Source organism: Peromyscus leucopus, chromosome 4 (genome assembly GCF_004664715.2).
Source record: "Peromyscus leucopus breed LL Stock chromosome 4, UCI_PerLeu_2.1, whole genome shotgun sequence".
NCBI classification, from domain to species: Eukaryota; Metazoa; Chordata; class Mammalia; order Rodentia; family Cricetidae; genus Peromyscus; species Peromyscus leucopus.
The window spans coordinates 80,217,871-80,235,493 of record NC_051066.1 but is presented as its reverse complement, the minus strand read 5'-3'; the positions used below and the strand labels follow the sequence as shown (position 1 = coordinate 80,235,493).

The 17,623-nt window shown below is 46.8% G+C and overlaps 1 protein-coding gene across 2 annotated transcripts in view; it reads right to left on the bottom strand.

The window, feature by feature from the left end:
• Positions 1–17,359, bottom strand: part of LOC114698983 — a 170,251-nt gene extending 152,892 nt beyond the window's left edge. The window contains exons 1-2 of one of the 2 annotated variants that reach the window (XM_028877879.2): positions 748–859; positions 434–538 (exon numbers count right to left, since the gene is read on the bottom strand). The gene's annotated coding sequence lies outside the window, so the exon portion shown is untranslated. Of the gene's footprint in view, positions 1–433; positions 539–747; positions 860–17,298 lie in introns of those variants that run through there. The other variant, XM_028877878.2, reaches the window with a different exon arrangement.
• Between the last annotated feature and the right edge of the window lie 264 nt (positions 17,360–17,623).

Here is a 17,623-nt window from a genome sequence, read left to right as displayed (position 1 = left end):
CTACACGTCTTATTTCCGTTTTGAATTAACGGCAAGGCTTAAAAAGCTTATCTGACGTGTTCAGTCACACAAGGAAGTCACCTGGCTTCAGGGGCCTGTCTCCGTCACATGCTACACCTACCCACAGTCAACATGGGCCATGCCCTGGACACTTCATGAGTTACTCAACATTCTGAAGACCCTAGTGTGTAAATTCTGCTGAGTCCCCAGGCAAGTGCTGGATGAACTGACACTGTGGAAGGGCATAAATCATTAGAACTCCAAGACCTCCAGCAGAGAACACCAGGCACCGAGTGATCTCCTAAAGATACAAGCAAACAATGGGCACACACATCATTCATAAGAGGGAGGAATGGTACCATGGGAACTGGGCCCTTAGGAAAAGCTAAGCTCTTAGAAGATAACATTGAAGTCAAAATCCTGTCTGCCTCACCCGCCTTCTGCTCAATGCTGAATTCCCTCCCTCGAGGCTTCAGGGACAAGGTCATCAGAACTGATTTCTGCTTCGCTGACTTTTCCACATGCAACCTGAAAGTCCCTGGAAAGAAATCAATGACCATGAGATCATTAAAGTATGTGATTTGAATTAAAGCAGGGTCCTACATTAGAGTGGGGCAATAAACCTGCTCAGGGCCAACTGAAGAACCAGGGGACAGTCTATTCTGTTTCCCTTTCGGCTGCCCCTCCATGTGACAGTCCCTGCCGGCTCCCGGTGCTCTGAACCCACATCAGACTGGGTCAACTCACCTAGACCGTCTGTCACACGTGCCATTTTCTGAGTCTGCCTAGGGAAGTGAAAAATTTGTCCTTTAAAGTGATCACCATCACCAAGGCTAAAAGAAAAGACTCGCCGTGTGTACAACACTGAAAAAGAAAAATGAAAGGAAAACAGAGTGAAAGTCTAGACTGCCAAAAAATAATAAATTGGCATCGTTGTAAAACCGTGTTGCATGACAAGAATACAAATATTATTCATCTCAAGGAAAGGGCTGACCTGAGAGGTGATTTATAGACACTTCAAATGCAGTCCAGGAAGCAAACGGAAAAATTAGGGTGCAAGGTCACAGAATAGGCAAGAGTCAACTTAAGGGTAAAGTTAAAATCTTGAGGAAGGGAGCACACAGTTCAACTCACCATATTAAATTAAGATCTGTCCTTGCTTTGAAGAAATGGAGGCTAGATCTTAAGGTGCATATGCTATGAACGGCATTTTTGTCTCCACACCGTAACAGAATGCTAGTTACAGAGCGAGAAACACCAGTGCCAAAGGGATGCTTTGTAAGGAAAAGAGACTTGGTGGCAGGCAGGCTTCGAGTCAACTGTGTCACCAGTGGGTAAGCACAACACACAGCAGCGACACTTAAGGGGCTTTGAAGGCACGGTCCGAGGAAGAACACAGAGCCCAGAATGCAGTCTGGTTTTGGGGGGCCTGTGCTGGTTCCCTTTTTATGAGAATAGTCTGAATTGGACTCTAGACTAAGCTCATCGGTGACTAGGGGAGGGGACAGAGGTAGAAGGGGAGTTCTGTCAGACTTGCGTAAGGTCAAGCCAACAAGGTCAGCCAGCATTCCCGCAGACAGCATAACCGAACTCAGTGATTACAGAAGAGAGAGAGAGAGAGAGAGAGAGAGAGAGAGAGAGAGAGAGAGAGAGAGAGAGGAGAAACGTGAGAGCAGGAGCGAGTGCACTGAGGAGACTCAGAGGGAGGGGTTGGAGTCAGCATGTCCAGGACACATTGTATACATGTATGAAACTGTCAACAAATACAAGATATTTTTAAAAGGGGATGCTCCTCTGTAAGGATTAGGGGTTCTGTTCTCTCAAGTTCTAAAATAAATTTTAGTGTGTGTGTGTGTGTGTGTGTGTGAGAGAGAGTGAGAGTGTGTGGTGAGTGTGTGAGAGAGAGAGAGAGGGAGAGAGAAGGGGGGATATTGGGATATGTGTGTGACACACACACTCTCACTGGAGCTAGGCTGCCACCCATCAAGACCCAGTGACCCTCCTGTCTCTACCCCCACAGTGCTGGGGTTACAGGTGCATTATGCTCACACCTGGCCTTCTAGGTGGGTTCTGGAGATTTGAACTCAGTTCCACATGCATAGCAAGCACTTCTACCCATGGGAGTCACCTCTTAGCCCTCATCCCTGTCTTTCACACATTCTGTTTAAAGCCAGTTTGCATTTGAACTCTCTCAGCCCCACCCTACACCGTGGATGTTTTCCAGTGAGAGCCACTAGAGGGCAGTGATTTGAGGCTTTTGCAATTAAGAATTGCTAACTCAGTCCAGTTTCCTGGCCACTGCAAGGAGCAATCAGTAATTGCCGTTGACAGAAGGAGCAGAAGGTCCATGACTGTCCCCTGCACCCAAATCCACATAAAGCAAATCATCCAAGGCCTTTGAAAGATGTGAACTGTGTGAGCCAGGCTCACGGTCACTGCTGATAAAAGGCACACCAGGAACGGGCTGTTCCGTGCAGAATGGGGAAAGGCAGAGTGGCGCTCAGAGATACCAAGCATCCCCTGCGTCCCCCGTCTCAAAAACAAACCCAGGAGGGCTTCCTCTCTGCTCAGTTCATGGTCAGGGAATGCTTTCTCCTGCAGTACCTCCCGCCTTCAACAGGGCTCTGAGGCCGGCTGTCCTGTGACTTCACCTGCATGTCCAGACGCAGACAGGAAAAGACAGGAAACCAGAAGCAGCACCTCTGAACCTAACACGTCCCATCTTTTCAGCCCACATCCACAATGCTCAATGTGATGTCAGTTGTCAGCCTGGGGCAGCCAGGGTCAAAGCATCTTGAGGACAAGGATGATGGTGTGGAAATCCAAATGGGTCACTGGGAACTGGTCCTGGGCTGCCATTTATGACCCACAAACTCCAGTCTCTCTGGCCTCTAAAAGGCATTCTCATATTGCAATAAGAGAGCGTGTTCTTGAGAGAATGTGTCCCCTGAGTTGTCGCCTGCCCCTGCCCCCATCCCCCCACCCCTATCTGGAGACCTGAACACAAGGCTGCAGCTAATTACAAGTCACACCAGACAGAGATCTGATGTCAGCCAAGGGTATGGGAAGGGGCGATGGCAATGTCTGCTTTTCTTTCAAACTGGGCGTTAAGCGTTCCAGGCCAAGTACAAAGAAAAGTTTCACGCAGCAGCCTTGGCTGAGACTCTCCAAGCCCTGAGTTCCTAGCCTGCTCAAAGGAGACGAGGGTTGGTAAAACTGTCTCAAAGAGTCCTGAGAGGCTGGGATGAAATAGTGAGGTAATCCGTATAAGAACTCTGAGTTTAGTTAGAGAAGTTCCTCAGCTTGCTATGGGATTACGTCCTGAAAAAAAAATCCATCATAGGCTAAAAGCACCAGCTGAAAATGCGTCTCACACACACGACTTGCCCAGCCTCGCAGCTTAGCCTAGCCTACTCTGCATGAGCTCAGAACATCTGCCTCAGCCTGCAGCTGGGCAAAGCCAACTAATACAAAGCCTGTTTCTTCCTCAAATGTTGAAGCACTCATGGAATTGATGGATACTGTGCAGCGCACTATAACAGCCTGCTCTTCAGTCTCGGGATGGCTGACTGGGTGTGGTGGCTTCCTGCCCTGCCCACCATTGTGACGGATACCTTCTTACCAATGAGTAGGAGCCAATGTCAAAATTCACTATGCAGTTTCTAATGCTCCATGTGTATCAACGTCTCCTTATCACACAGCTGGAAGTCTGGACTGCTTGGCCTTTTTAGTCTGTGTCTCTCCATGACCCACATGGGGAGGTGCTCAGTGCTCCTGGCTAAGAACAAGGTCCCAGGGATTGAAAATAGTGAGATGGCTGAGGTATGTGAGCGAACCCAGTTTCTCCATTTACTATGTGGGCCTGGCCAATTTCTCTGAGCTCTGCTTTCTTGTCAGCAAAGCAAGGATAACAATAGCTTGCCTCATCATAATAAAGTAGTCGTTTTCCTGGAGTCCCCTTAAAGAACAGGTGCTCTCCCTGCATTACCTTGTTCATCTCCACAGCCTTCTTTGGAAGGAACTATGACTGTCACCTTTTACTGATAGGGAAACTGAGGCCGGGAGATGTTAAACAGCACTTTCTAAACATGTCAGTGATGACATGCAGATTAGGATTCCTCGAGCCTGGCAGTATCACTGTCATGGCGATAAACATCAGCCCAGGAGCTAGTAGGCAGAGTAAGTACTACTACTGTCCTCTTGTTGTCCTCAGGCCACTGACCCAAGGCCTCTCTTCATCCTGCTATTTGTCTCTGATCCCTCACAACAAAAACCCGGAGCAGCGAGGTGCAGGGGACAAGCACAGACTCTGGGACCGCAGTCACTAACTGTGTGACCTTGGGGAAGTAAACAAATGTTTCAGAATGTTTCACAGGGGCAGTAACAAGAGCACCTACGATGCTAGTGTGTCTTTTAAGGATAAAATAAGAGACAGTGAGAGGCCTCCTGGGTAAAAGTGTGCCGCACAGCATGGCCACCTGAGTCCTAGCCCCAGAACTCACGGTGGAAGGAGGCAACTGACTCCTGGAAGATGTCCTCTGAGATGCACATATACACTGGGTCACACGTGTGCCTGTGCGCACATGCACACACAGACACACAGTAAATACATTTTCAAAGGATAAAATTTAAATGAAATGTTTGCATAAGTGCCTATAATATAAATAATATTATCCTTATGAAAGCAGGAGAGTGGACAACTTACTAAGCAACTTGCTAAAAGCCTCTTCTGAGTCAAAAACATGGCATTTTGATTGAACAGGGGCCCTGGAATTACCAGTGCATTTCTGCAAGCAATTTAGGGTGGACTCTTGCTCTGTAGGCACTACCCATTCCCACACCACCCCCCATCTGTCTGTCTCTGTCTCTGTCTCTGTCTCTGTCTCTCTGTCTCTGTCTGTCTCTGTCTCTGTCTCTGTCTCTCTCTCTCTCTCTCTCTCTCACACACACACACACACACACACACACACACACACACACACACCCTTCAGGGCCTTGAAATCTGTTCAGTCATGACTGACATCTAATACACATGTGATCCCAGGCAAACCAACGAAAACATGGAAAAACTTCCTTGGAGGGAAGGCTGTGGAGTTCAAAAGAAGAACGCATGTACCAAATTCTTCAAAAGTTCAAAAGCACAGTTGTACAATCCTTTCTCCCACCACACACACAAAAGTGGCCCCCAAGGAAAGGACATAACACAGGGCGTTTGTAATTGACCTGGCCTGATAGAGAATTTAAATGAATTTGTCCATCATCACAGTGTAGCTGAAGTATGCATTTAATAGCTAATGATCAAGTCTGATGAATCTGCATACTTTCTCTCTCTCTCTCTCTCTCTCTCTCTCTCTCTCTCTCTCTCTCTCTCTCTCTCTCTCCTCCAGCCTCCAGGGGGCGTTAGCACTAATCCTAGCCCAACCCTGACCAGTTCTGCCGTTCACATGTCTGAGCTAGGCCAAGTTCTGGATTAGGAACTGTCAAGACAGAGTAAATCCCAGCAGCTCCATCGCACAGCAGTCCCTGGACGGTTCCGGGAGTCGAGAAGCTCAGTTCCCAGGGAGGAGAGCATCAGATGAGGGGCGCACCCTGGCAGGGAGTGCACCCAGATCTCCAGAACTGGGAAAGGACACCAGCAGCACGCAGACCCAATGGCTACAGTAAAGAGTTTCCCGGGAACCCCTTCAGGAAACTGGGTTTCTCTAGAAATTCCTCCCAGGCAGCAGAGTCTGGGACAGCCCCACCTTCTACAAGTTTCCAGGGCAGATGGAGAAACCCACTCACATCCGTCTTTGCTCATTATTGGCCCTGTTCTGCCTGGTCCCTGAAACGCTATATGTTATCTCAGGCCTGTTTGTTTTCATCTGTCAGAGTGGTTTATTGTTAAGGAAATATGGTGTCAGCTGTCTCTTCCCTGCCATCAAAGCTGCCTCATTAAAGTTAATAGTGTTTGACTTGCAGAGATCTCTTGCTAGGGTAACCCAAGAAAGCCCTTGCTGGCTGGTAGGTTTCCCCGGCAGTTAAGGCACCAAATAGATGTCATGGCTGCATTAACCTTTCAGGAAGAGAAAAGAGGGAAGGGAAGGGGAGGGGAGGGGAGGGGAGGGAAGGGAAGGGAAGGGAGGGAGGGAAGGGAAAAGGAGACCGCACAGCGACATCCAGTAGGTGCTCAGTAAACGCACCTTTCATGAAGCTAGTTCTACCCACCTCTTTAGAATGAGGTGCTGAACTAAATGACCTGGATCCTAACCTTGCCACTCCTGGTTCTGTAACCTGGGGCTCATCACTTCTCCAGGATGAACTTGAGTTTATTTATCTCGGGTAACAAGGGGGTTGGATTAGGAGGAAGCCCTCTTAAGTAATCGTACCTTGAAGTCTGATATCTACGCGTAAAACCTAAAGAAAAAGAGATCAGCGTCTCTCCCTGCTCCAGACTCAACTACTCTACTTTTGACTGTATACTGTCAAATGTCCCATGTCCACTGCGTTAGTGTGTCTCGGGCACTTCTGTCTCCAGGTCACTACCATCTCTTGCTCATTCATTCAGGGTTTGTCCATCTCAGCTGAATTAGCGTTACCACCTCTCTCCCCTGCAGGCCAAGCTGCCACTGAGCAGTGGTCTCAGGTTCTCATCTAAGCTCTCATAGCCAGGGGTCATATCGGCTGACCACTGACCATGCAGATGCAGAGGACGGGAACCTAAAATCCAAAGGAAGAGCTTATCAATTTCTCCCCCTCCCTGTACATGAAGACTCCCTCTCCTGGCTTCCTGGGTTACCCTTCATCAGACGCACAAGATCAGCGAGGCCGTAGAATGAATGGGAAGCAGAGAAGAGGGGAAGAGAAGTGTCTCTGGCTCTGAGATGTGTTTACAAGTGGGGTTCTAGTAGCCCATCCAATTATCACAGGAAGAAGCCCACCAAACATCCTGCATGCATGCAGAGCTGGGACCCTTGTCAGAACAAACCGTCTTCAGGCACACAGCTCAAACTTGGATGGGTCCCAGCACGCTGCACCTGGTTAAGACTCTTAAACTATCACAAGCCACATGTTTAGCTTTATTTTTGGCCCAATTCCCTGGAGGAGAAAGAAAAAGTAGAGCAAAGAGAACTGTTTATTTAGTCAGTCAGTCCTTCAGTCAGTCCATCAGTCAGTCCATCAGTCAGTCCATCAGTCAGTCCATCAGTCAGTCACCAGTCAGTCCACCAGTCAGTCAGTGCTACCCACGGAGCATTTCCTTCCCCAGGTGAAGTGCTAACTAACCAGTGAACAAGGCTGTAAGGCAGTGGCACTCAACCTGGGTTGTCATCCTGTGTGTGGGGGGTGTTGAACTACCCTTTCACAGGACTCACCTGAGAGCATCAGAAAATATATTTACATTTCGACTCATAACAATAGCAAAATTAGAGTTATGAAATAGCAGCGAAAATAAGTTTATGGTTGGGGGTCACCATACCATGAGGAACTGTATTAAAGGGTCACAGCATTAGGAAGGTTGAGAACCACTGCTGTAAGGAACGAAACTTAGTCTTTATCTGCCCATTATTACTCAAATCCATAGAAAGCCCATTTGTAAAGAGCTTGCTGCCCAAACAGGACCTGAGTGGGATCCACAGCACTCATCTAAAAGCCAAGTGTGGCAGCACACCCTGAGACCCCGGCACTGAGGTGCCAAGTTGGTAGAGCCTCCGAGCCTGCTGACACGCCGGTCTGGACAATTTGGTGAGCTGTGGATTTAGTGGTGGACCCTATCTTGCAGAGGTAGGATAGAGAGTCAACTAAAGAAGATAACCTCAAGTTGACCTCTGGCCTCCAAACTCACATGCACAGGTGTACACACACACACACACACACACACACACACACACACACACACACACACTTCGATTTGTGTAATGCTGTAATGTTTTTTAACTGTTAAAAATGGAAAAATAAAAGGATGCAAATAATGAAAAGAGCCATCTATACACACTCATACACTCAGGGTCCTCACAAAAGCTTCGTGAGCTGGTTAAATCCACATAGTCGCTATCAGAACAACTGAGGACATAGAAACAGGGAGAGACTAGCTGATGTGCCTGGTGACTCGCTAGTTAAGAGCCAGTGATTAAAAATAGAAATCATCTACCTTCCGGTGCCCTAAGTCTTTTTGTTTCACCCAAGGAATCTTTGGTTTCCCAACAGCTGCCTCTGCAATGGCCGGGGCAAGAATTTTCAAGGATCCTTCCAGTTAGAAACATCTGAGTCTTTTGTTTTAGTCTGCTGGTCAGACCCCTTAGAATTGTTTTGAAACATAATGACTTGTGCTAGTTTTAGGTTCAAAACATCCAGCTTTCCTGGGCTGTCTTTACAACTTCAAAGTGGGTGAAGTCAGAGGCACACGTTAGCATTAGAAGAGTGTAGCAACCTCAGCTCTCCATCAGGCATCCCATGGTGAAGAGAATTATTTTACTACCCACATCATTTAAGTTGAAAACTGCCCTGATGTTCTCTTTACTAATCTTTTCCCTGTTTCACATCCTCCATCAGGCCTTTCTGCCAGGCTTCTGAAGGGTCAGGTCCCACATGCACACTTCCAGCCCAGAAATGTGTTTCTTTTTTGGGCCACTGGAAATTATTCAGAATATCTGGCATGGAAACATATTGCTTTTAATTAAAAGGCTATGATTTCTGTGAATTCTCATTTAAGCTACTGAAAGAAATCTGTTCTTTAAAAGCAAAACAGTTAACACGTTAAGATATAATGCTGAAAAATGGTTCATGCTTTTAAGACTGCTTAAGCAGATGAAAATAAGCTGCCTGGTATTGAAAAAAAATCAGCTCATATTTAGTAAAAATCCTTCACTTCCAAATAAAATCCTTCACTTCCAAGTAGAGGGGGAAATTTAGAACATGTGTGCCCAATTAGCCATGAAAACTCAACTAGACGTGAACCATCCCAACCATCTGCCTGTTGATGTTAAAGCAGAGAGCCTATTAACAGGAACGTCATTTAAACAGTTAAAAAGTGATAAAGTACATAACTCAGATCTGATAGAGCTTGAAATATGATACCGTTGTATACTAATGCCAAATCAGCTTTGAATTATGATTCCAGTAAAGTTGAAGATAACTCAAGCATGTTAATTAGTGATCCACAAACTCAGAACTCACTTTATTATATATGGTATTCAGTCACACCTCTTTGCCCATGAGCAGGAAAACATTTTCTGACATTCAGAGGTAAAAGCCATGAAAATCCTCCTGAATCCTAGATTCTAGATGCCCTACAAGTACCCAATATATCCTTCCTCATCCAAGTTAGTTATCTTTTAAATGTATTATAACTCAAGGCAATTTATCCAGGAACAGGATTTGGAAGGACCATTGGGGCAGGAAAAATTGATGGTTGTGGAGAAAGGTACAATGGATAGAATCACTTCTGTCCACGTGATTGTTGCTCCAACTCTGAGGACCTGTCCACATGGGCCTGGTGAAGACAGACCACAAAGAGTAGGAGAAGATCACATTCATTCCCAGCTTTGTGGAGATTTATGTATCTGGTTTGCATTCCAGCAGTATTCACCACATCCTCGAGAGCTGGCTGAACCCAGCAAGAAGGTTCTGGAGAACAACACGTCTTACTTTGAGCATCACTACCCTAGGTGTTTAGTATATTAAGAAGCATTTGTAAATTAAACCCCAAACATGATTGTTTTGGAAAGCACACTGAACTCCAATCGTCTCATAAAACCATGCCACCTTTTAAAATGGCTTCGAATGCCGGGGTGGCGCACGCTTAATCCAGCACTCGGAGGCAGAGGCAGTGATCTCTGTGATTCAAGCCACCTGTCTCAAAGCAGTTCCAGAAAGCACAAAGCTACACAAGAAACTGCGAAAAAAAAAATAAATAAATAAATAAATAAATAAATAAATAAATAAATAAATAAATAAAATGGCTTCGAAACTGCTGCCACAGCCTCCTCCACCTCACACAGTCAGTTCTCTGCCACCCTGTTTGGTCCTGGCCAGTGTTATTCACACTGGAAAAGAGAAACATTACTACTCCGTTTTCCACACTACCATCTCGCAGCAGAAAAGAGAAGTATGGCTGGGTCACTCCTTGGCCTTTCGACAGGGATCAAATGTCCTGCCTGTTCTTGCAGATTAGAGAAGCTGCCATGGTTCTGGATCTCCAGGAAATCCCACACAAGAGGCTAAACAATGTGTTCCACGTGGTGCCCTTAAAATACCGATTTTCTTAGAGGAGAGGGAAAAGGCAGCACTGGCCATTGCTGATGATTCTGCAGTTGAGGTAAAGCCAGCCTATCGGGCTGTCAGAGCTCACTCAAGCTCACTCAACATTACTGGGGCTTTCCAAGAACAATCAAACTGTCACCAGTGACAGCCTAACTGAGCTCCGATTCACCTCCCTTCCCTCCTCAGAGCTGTCGTACAGCCCAGCTGGACTCCTGCTGTATACTCCTAACTGGTCCCTCTGTTAGATGCTCCCATCTTTCATCCTCTTCCCAAAGTCCAGTTCCGATCCAACTACTGCCCGTCAAAAAATTTGGATCTCTGATTCTCACTGCCTATCAGCAGAATTAAGGTCACGTTTTTTTAGCGTGGGATTTAAAGTCTTTTGCTGCCATTGCCCACTCTACCCCTAGCAATCTGTAAGGCCTGCTCCCTGCCCTCCGCTCTACCATCAAACCAGCCCTCTAGGCCCAAGTCCTACCAGTATTTAAAGACCTAAGAGAGACAAATTCTTTCAATGAAAAATGCACAGAGCACTTCCTGGGTCATAGGCAATCAATAATGTCTGCTACCACTGTTGCTGTTGCTGCTGCTGTGCGTCATGACCCCCTTAAATCAGCGGGACAATATGGAATTTTAACTGTGGCTCTCGTCACACTGATTACTTTCATGTTGTTTCATGGTTATGTGTCTATTTATAGATGCCTCACATCTCCTTATCAACTACGAACTCCTACAAAGATCCCATTCTATGGTCTCCATGTCAGAATGCAAGTTCTACCTCACACAAGTTACAGAAAAAGGTGAACTATTGCATCCAGCCACTAGAGGGCAGGGTTGGGCCACTGTTGGTGCAACAGTCCTACAATTAGTAACAAAGGTTACTAGAAATTGTGTATTTCAAGTAAGTATGTATATTTGCTATATATGATTATTACTGTATACACTGTGACAGGAAAGATGACTCCAAAATAGCAAAATTTTAAAATTAACAACCAAGTAGAGAATATATGTACCAAGTTTGGTAAAATACCTATTTTTCCCCCAACACAGGAAAAAAATTTTGAAAAATATCCACCAAGTTGTAGCAGTTATTATCTCTTTGCGTGATGGAAGGGACTGAAGAGACATTTTCCTTCCATGTTGCCTCTTTCTGGTTTTATAGAGCCAATCTGTATTCATTCTGTGACTTTCTCTGGTCACAGAATGAATATGGGTCTTAGCTTCCTGTCCCGCTGTTAAGATGAAACACCCCGACAAAAGGCCCTGAATGGAGAAAGGCTGATTGGGCTCACTGCTCCGGATTACAGCACATCATTTCGGAGATGTCAAGGTGACGCAGTGGTCACATTACAGCCACAGCAGAGAGCACAGAGCAATGACTTCACGCATGCATGCTGATGCTCAGCTGGCTTTCTCTACACAGTCTAGGACCTCCTTGCCCAAGGAATCAGTACCACTCACAGTGAGTGTGTCTACCTACCTCAACTAACAGAATCAAGATTCCACCGACATGCTCACAGGCATAACCTGATAATCCCTGAGACTCCCTTCCCTGGCAATTCTTACTCGTACCAAGTTTCTAAGAAAGTTTCTAAGCAGAGTGTTTTATTTTTCTTGACATCTCATCTCCAATCCCACGATGGATATACTTAAAAGTAAATACAATATTTGGAGTATTTTCTGATAAGAATAAAGCAGAGATTCCCAAACTCTCTTGGTACATAGTATCTTAACTATGTCAGTAATTTGTATGATGGCACTGGCATGAAAGAATACTAATGATTCTATTTGTTAAGTCAATGAATTAAGTACCAATGTCCTAACAATTTGGGACCTGCTTGAAAAATTAGTACATATAAAAGTTTCAAAGTAGTATTTTTATTCCATTCTTCACTAATCACAATTACTTACAGGGCATTGAAAAATCAACTACTACTTGGTTTTTCTTTCTTTTTATAGCCCGAGGACCTTTAATACACATATCCATGTAACCACTACGCCAATCAAAAATACAGGAAACTCCCCCATGTCCCCTCCATTGCTCTGTTTCTTATTCCACTGATTTTTTTTTTTATAAGGAACTCGATGCTTATCGGGCAACCACTGAAAACCCAGCATCCCAAAGATATGACGTCATGGACAGGCAAGCAGCACAACCTCACTTTGAAACTATGAGCCACTCAGGCCAATAGTTCATGGGCATCCCACATGGAGATGGTGAGTGCAGCTGTTTTCCTCCAGCGCTGTAAAGACCTGTTGGCACCTCTGGGTGTTTACTGTGGTGCCTATGGTACCTCAGCACAGTGTGGGAATGCATGGGGACGGAAGACAAAGCGAGTCTCCCTGAATAAAAAGTGTCAAGTGCCGACTTCTCAAACAGCCTTGATGGTGTCGGATATCCACGAGCTTCAGAAGCACCTGGGTGGGGAGGTGCACGGAGAGAGGTGGTATCTGAGAGCCACTGCCCCCCCCACCTCTGCCAAAGCTTTTTCCTAACCTATGTTCCATTTAGCTATGACCCGGCAGTAGCCCCGTCAGGAGGTTTCTGGGAAGCAAAGAAAATCCTCCTCTGTGCAATCCAGGCCTGGATTTCCAACCAGTCTGACTCTGCAACCTCTGGACCCAAATACCTGAGGCCTTGCCAAGACCTGGACTGCACAGGGCCCCAGCATGGAACTGCTGCCCCCTAAGATAGCCCTTTTTCCTCCAGAATTAAATGGGGTTCTGCCAGGAATCACTGCCTAGCTCCTCCTACAGTCTCAATCAACTACACCACTGCAGCCACCCACGGCCACTTCAAAACGGAATTCCAAACTTATGCACTCAATTTTATCTCGTGGCCTAGTGAGAGGGTTTGTCATTTTTCTATCAGCTCGGACCTAATTAGCGCAGATCCATGAGGAGTCTTCATCGTGTGTGGAAGGCTGGTCCAGGCAGGAGCTGAAGAGTAAGATCGCAGGAAGGCAGAAGCCCACGTGTCTACGGGAGGTGAATGAACGATGAGGAACGAATGTCGCATCTACAGAGTAGAGCATGACCCAGCCTTAAAAAGGAGGCTCTGACATATGACACAGCGGAACCCTGAAGACAATACGCTACATGAAATCAGCCAGATGCAAAAGCATATGTGTTTGTAAGGTTCATAGAACCTACACAGGTTAGTCAAGTCCTGCAGAGAAATAGAACGGCCATGACTGGAGGAAGGAGACAATGGGACACTACTGGTTAACGAGTTCAGAGTTTCAGCTTTGAAAGATGAGGGAGACTGTGAGGCGGACAGTCTTGATGGTGATCGTGGCACAACAGTGTTAGCTCCCTTATTACCACCGAACGCCTAAGAGTGGTTGAAATGGTACATTTTATATTAAGTTTACTTTGTTAGGTTTTTTTTAAAAATTACAAGAATATCTTTTTTGATACAGGGAGCCTTTGATTTTACTAGAATCGTGTCCTTGAATGTCCCCTAGAGTGTTTGCCAAGACCTGGAGATGAGTTCATTCAGATGATCTAGTGTTAAATATCATACTTGATGTTTCTAAACAGAAGGCCCCTGCTTTGAAGAAACAGTGTCCAAACAGGAGTTGTAGCCAAGAATAAATAGAAAGAGGTCCTCTGCCTTCTCCAGGCCTTAATAATAGTAGCATGTAGTCTTTAGAAGAAGAAAGTCCCAGGAATGTTCCAACTCTTCAAGCACACATGTGAAATCCTCACTCATCTTCCTTTCACAGGATACTGTACTCTCCATAGGCTATAAATCCTTGATGACCCGGGCCTTAGAACAACAACATGAAGAAAGAGGCAGATTCCAACCTTGACACCCAAAACCAGCATCCTGGGCTTGGTCCTTCTGGTGGGAGGCATCCTGGCTACAGCTACTGAAGAGAACAGCCTGCAGGTGCAGAGCTCTGTCTGACCTTTCTCCTCACCAGGAGGCCTCGTCTGTGGGCACATTTGCGAACTGTGTCTTGAGAATGTACCAGGAAGAGAGATGGGTTTCCATGGTCACGCTGGGAAATGCCAGAGGATACATTCCCTTTAAAGGTTCAGAGAAACCCTGTGGTTGGACAAGCTCTTCAGCCTGTTTTCCCTCCTGTTGACCGGAAGTAACACTAGCAGTCCCTACAAGGTCATGCAAGAATAAGATAGGTTGCCCAAGTTAATGCCTCTGTGGTCTTAGGAGCATTGAAAGGCAGCATATGGCACGGCCGGGTGCAATTTCCGTGCTTTAACTACATAATGAGCAAATGCTAAAACGCTTACAAACATATATGAAGTTTAAGGAACTCCAGTGCAATGAAGCCTCATACTGGGCTTGTTTACGAAAACATCTGTCTGTTAAATATCCAATGAGACCTTCCTGATCCCATTCCCCCTCTCCCTCATGAGGTAACCCTCGTCCTCTCTCTATTTTGTGCTTACTTTTGTGACTTACCCTGTTACCACATGCCATGCTCTGTCCTAAGCGCTTTATATAAGGTACACCTTCTGAGACTCACAGCGCACCCTGTGGACATCAGCACCACCACGGATACCCGCCCACAGACACAGCTTGGAAGTGACGTGATCGGGCTGTGAACCCGGCAGTTAGCCTCCTGGGTCTGTCTTATGAAATCTGATGTCAGCAGAACACTGACAGAGCCAGGCTGGAAACACATTTCCTGCTTCAAAGAGCATTTATTAAACAGCCCTCATATGCTGGGTGCTGGGCTGGACAGTCTAAGAAACAGCTTTTTCCCTAGCTGGCTACTGGCATTTCCCGGAACATCTGGTTCTTTCAGCACCGTTATCTCTAAACACTGACTTGACACGAGGCTTTGGCTAGGGGCCCTGGAAGACCCTAGCAGCCCTGAGCTGCCTCGAGGATCAGACACCACTTCACATCAGTACCTTCCAGCGGTTCTCAACAACCCTCAGTCCAGAAAGAACCATGGGAAATTCCAAGCTTTCTTCCCCTACCTCCAGCCTTTGGTTCCTCAGAGGCACACAGGAATCCATGGTCCCTGCCAGCAAGCAGGCCAGACTGCAGCCCTGTAGCCCAGCCCATAAGGAAAAGCCTCAACTTCAACAGCATGGCACTCCCCTAATTATTTCTTGAGCCTGGAACCCAACACGAGCAGAACATCTCTCACAAACAGCTCCGTGCACCAGCCTTAGAGCCTTCCGTGACCATCCAAAGGCAGGAGGTACCAAAGGGACAAGAGGCTGGTAGGGCTGGCTGTCCCCAACCCTGTGGGAGAGAGCCCCAGTTACTCTCTGGTCCAAAGTCCAGACCAGCAGAAATTGTCCCAAACTCCAGCTGCCTCCAGGTCCCAATTCCTGGGGTGAGAATAGAATGTTGTAGGTGAGACCCCAAGAAAGGCCAACAGAAGAGAGAGCAATTGTGCTTAAGCTACCCAGGGGGAAAGGGGAAGAAACAAAGGACGAGGAACAGAAATGTGTCCTCCAGGTTACAGTCAACATTGCAAACCCTTTACGGTGTTGACTAAATTCCACCCTGGTAGACAGTGGGAGTATAGATGTTCTCCAGAAGAGCAGATAAAACTGGCCCCTACCCTCCAGAAACCTCTATTTTATTTATTTACTTATTTATTTAATTATTTTTTAGGAGATAGGCAATAACAATTGAATGAGATCATTCCAAATGGTGGATGGAGCTTCAAATGTTGCTTCATGAGGCCAGGGAAATGGGTATGTGAGCTGGGATCGGAATAAGCAGTTGCTAAGGGTACAAAGCAAGGGGAAAGCATTCAATACAGCAGGAACAGAAGCAGGAGCCTGAGAGGCCTCCGAGTCAAAAGCTGACTAAGGGTGCAGGAAAATTTGTAGGAAAATTTAATGGTCTCAAAATTCTAGTACATAGTAGGGTGAAAGTTACTTCCTTACGATTGTAAAGATCAGAGTGCTAAATGGAAATTTCCCCTTGGCTTTTGTAGCACGGGTGCAACAGAAACATGTGTGGATATATACGGAACTTATATTTACACATCTCATAGGCGCTTTCTGAAAGCCTTTCATGTCTTGTCTCCTTTAAACTTTTTATGATACAGGCTAAAAGCCGGATACAGGACAAACTCTCTGACTTCCAGTCAATTCTGCATTGAGAGATCTTTTCCTCAGAACTTCTAAGAAGACTTCTCTTCTTTGGGGCTGTAATTTAGGTCTCTGGTTCCAGAATTTGAAAAGGAAATGCAAAGTACCTCTAATCGCAATTATGTTAATGTGCCCGTGGTTAAGAGGGGGAGTATAGGAAGGGGTAGTTAGTTGGTTTTTTCAGTGTGCCTTTTCTGTATGATTAGAACTGGAAAGGGGGCATAATACACAGTGCACAACTGCGCAGTCTCCTCGTCTTCAGTGTTAATGAATCAGTGTTTAACTGCTGCTTAGATCCCGTTTCTAACATCACTACAATCTACACTCATTCTAGGCAACGATTCAAGTTGAAAAGTGCACCAGCTCCGTGAGTGAGTCTGCCCACGTTCAGTCCGGTACAAGTCTCTTTCTTTCTGTGGACAGAATTTCTTGGGGATGCACACGGGCCCTGGCCATATTTCTCCCTAGGCACTTATTAAAACCAGGTGCGCGGAAGGCGGGCCTTTAGGGACACAAAAGCCTTCGTGTGACCCAAAGCTCCCCCTTCCGGTGTGTTTCCTAGAGGTGATCCCTGAGCTGGGTCTGGGAGAAGCAGACAGCTACCCTGGCCTGGCTATGCGAAGGCAGGCCAAAGGGGGCGACAAGTGCGGCTAGGGAATGACCTTCTGGAGACAAGGGGCAGTGCCTCCTACCCACGCACCAGCCGTGTCCAGCACAGTGCAAGGCCCCAGAGCCACCGCGCTTGCGGAAGCGGAGGCGAAAACGCAGATGGGAAGGCGCCAGCCGAACCTGAACCCCAATCCCACGCAGGTCACACGGCCTGCACCCTGAACTACCGGGGGACACCGCAGAAGCCGGACTCCCCAGCTGGTCTGCCGCACTAGCGCTCTGTAGATCCCGGATCTACACTGCCCAGGACTTCAACGCCCGGTGGACACCTCCTGGTCTGCAGCAATCTGCAACGCTTACCCTCAGTGCCCTGCGTGTAGCTTGCGCCTCGGTGGACAGGGGCGGTCCCGGTGGGGTCAGGTTGCCAGTGACGTGGCGCCCTGGGCGGCCTTGCCCTGCCCTCTTCCCCGAGGGCCGCCCCGGATTGCAAACCGGTTTCTACTGTTTGGTTCAAAGGGAAAGGTCGGCCTGTGTTTGGTGGTTGTTTTTTATTTTCCCTAACTTCAGGTTTTAATTCCCAGGCTCTATGTCACATTCTACCCAGGTAGCACGTGCTTTCTTAAGGAGGCACATGAAATTTCCAGTGTCCCCAGGAAAAAGACAGCAGGCCAATCCAGGTTAGAAA